This window comes from Mandrillus leucophaeus, unplaced genomic scaffold, assembly GCF_000951045.1.
Source record: "Mandrillus leucophaeus isolate KB7577 unplaced genomic scaffold, Mleu.le_1.0 Scaffold131, whole genome shotgun sequence".
In the NCBI taxonomy this organism is placed as follows: Eukaryota; Metazoa; Chordata; class Mammalia; order Primates; family Cercopithecidae; genus Mandrillus; species Mandrillus leucophaeus.
In genome coordinates, this window is record NW_012101266.1 from 2,546,825 (window position 1) to 2,549,780 (window position 2,956).

Sequence of the window (2,956 nt, forward strand, 5' to 3'; positions counted from 1 at the left end):
TTTTCTGCATCTATTGAGATAATCATGTGGTTTTTGTCTTTGGTTCTGTTTATATGCTGGATTATGTTTATTGATTTGCGTATGTTGAATCAGCCTTGCATCCCAGGGATGAAGCCCACTTGATCATGGTGGATAAGCTTTTTGATGTGCTGCTGGATTCAGTTTGCCAGTATTTTATTGGGGATTTTTGCATTGATATTCCTCAGGGACATTGGTCTAAAATTCTCTTTTTTTTGTTGTGTCTGTGCCAGGCTTTGGTATCCGGGTGATGTTGGCCTCATAAAATGATTTAGGGAGGATTCCCTCTTTTTCTGTTGATTGGAATAGTTTCAGAAGGGATGGCAGCAGCTCCTCCTTGTACCTCTGGTAGAATTTGGCTGTAAATCCGTCTGGTACTGGACTTTTTTTGGTTGGTAGGCTATTAATTATTGCCTCAATATCAGAGCCTGCTATTGGTCTATCCAGGGATTCAACTCTTTTTTTTTTTTTTTTAAGAGATGGGGTCTTGCTCTGTTGCCTAGACTGGAGTACACTGGTGTGATTATAGCTCACTGTGCTTCAAACTCCTAGGCTCAAAGCGATCTGCCCACCTTAGCATCCGACCTCAGTGCTGGGACAGCAGGTGTGTACCACCACAGCTGACCAATTTTTAAACACTTTGTTTTCAGAGAAGGGCTCTCACCATGTTGCCTAGGCTGGTTTTGAACTCCTGACTTCAAGTAATCCTCCTGCCTCAGCCTCTCAAGGGATTTACTTTTTTTCCTTTGCATGTTATTCATAATTTTGTTTGCAGAATATATCCACACCTCTGGATCTTTTTGGCTTATGTTTTGGGGTGCTGTGTACCCCTCAGAGGCTAGGCGGCTTATCTCTGAGGTTGTAGATAGTATTTACAAATAGAACTTGAGTTAACTTGAAATAAATTTGTTTCCGTTGGGTGTATGATTTTGTGTGACAGAATAGGATATAATAGGAACTATGATCTTCCTATATGCAGAAGGATAATTTAAAAAGGGTTATCAGAGATCTTGACATGGAATTCCCTGCCTCCATATTTCCATCCATTCTTTATTGAATTCTTAACTGTGAACTCACTTCTCTTACTGGGTTACACAGATAATTAGTGGCAGATATGAAACTTGAATCCAAGTGTACTAACCCAGGCCATGGAAAACAAAAAGAATGCTTCCCCCTTTACTTTATGAATGTAGCATAATAATATCAAAAATTGACTATAACACATAGATATAAACAGACTAATCTTAGGACTATAGCTATAATATTTCTAAGTAGTATCCTGGCCAACACAATGTATTACTGTATGAAAGCATAATGTTTTACGAGTTAGTACTGTGTCTGGAATTGGTGGGTTCTTGGTCTCACTGACTTCAAGAATGAAGCTGCGGACTCTCGTGGTGAGTGTTACAGTTCTTAAAGATGGTGTGTCCAGAGTTTGTTCCTTCAGACGTTCAGATGTGTCTGGAGCTTCTTCCTACTAGCTGCAGACCTTCATGGTGAGGGTTACAGCTCTTAAAGGCAGCGCGTCTGGACTTGTTTGTTCTTCCCGGTGGGTTCGTGGTCTTGCTGGCTTCAGGGGTGAAGCTGCAGACCTTCGCGGTGAGTGTTACAGCTCATAACGGCAGCGTGGAGCCAAAGAGCGACCAGCAGCAAGATTTATTGCAAAGAGCGAAAGAACAAAGCTTCCACAGTTTGGAAGGAGACCCAAGTGGGTTGCCACTGCTGGCTCCCCAGCCTGCTTTTATTCCCTTATCTGGCCCCACCCACATCCTGCTGATTGGTCCATTTTCCAGAGAGCTGATTGGTGCACTTTGCAGAGAGCTGATTGGTCTGTTTTGACAGAGTGCTGATTGGTATGTTTACAATCCTTGACCTAGACACAGAGCCACAGAGTGCTAGTTAGCTAGATACAGTTAGCTAGATACAGAGTACCAACTGGTGCGTTTACAAACCTTGAGCTAGACACAGTACAGAGTGGTGTGTTTACAAACCTTGAGCTATACACAGAGTGCTGATTGGTGCATTTACAATCCTTGAGCTAGACACAGAGTCACAGAGTGCTAGTCCTCCAAGTCTCCACTAGGTTAGCTAGATACAGAGTACCAATTGGTGTATTCACAAACCCTGAGCTAGACACAGAGTGCTAATTACTGTATTTACAAACCCTGAGCTAGACACAGAGTGCTGATTGGTGCGTTTACAATTCTTGAGCTAGACAGAGAGTACTGATTGGTGTATTTACAAACCCTGAGCTAGACACAGAGTGCTGATTGGTACATTTACAATCCTTGAGCTAGACACAGAGTCACAGAGTGCTAGTCCTCCCAGTCTCCACTAGGTTAGCTAGATACAGAGTACTAATTGGTATATTCACAAACCTTGAGCTAGACACAGAGTGTTGATTGGTGTATTTAGAAACCCTGAGCTAGACACAGAGTGTTGATAGGTGCACATACGATCCTCCAGCTAGATATAAAAGTTCTCCAAGTCCCCATCCAGTTCAGGAGCCCAGCTGGCTTCACCCAGTGGATCCTGCACCAGGGATGCAGGCGGAGCTGCCCGCCAGTCCGGAGCCACACTTGCACTCCTCAGCCCTTGGGCTGTCGATGGGACCGGGTGCCACGGAGCAGAGGGCAGTGCCCAGTCGGGGAGGCTCAGGCCTTGCGGGAGCCCACCACACGGGGAGGAGCTCAGACATGGCGGGCTGCAGGTCCCCAGCCCTGCCCAGTGGGGAGACAGCTAGGGCCCGGCGAGAATTTGAGTGCAGTGCCAGTGGGCGGGCACTGCTGGGGGACCCGGGGCAACCTCTGCAGCTGCTTGACCAGGTGCTAAGCCCCTCACTGACCTGGGCTGGTGGTACCGGCTGGCCACTCCGTGTGTGGGGCCTGTGGGGCCCGCAGAGCCTGCATCCGCGCCCACCAGAACTCACACTGGCCCG

The 2,956-nt window shown here is 46.5% G+C and overlaps 1 protein-coding gene across 1 annotated transcript in view; it reads left to right on the forward strand.

Annotated features, from left to right (window-relative positions):
* The window catches only part of DTWD2 (DTW domain containing 2), a 162,569-nt gene that overhangs the window by 74,785 nt on the left and 84,828 nt on the right, over positions 1-2,956 (forward strand).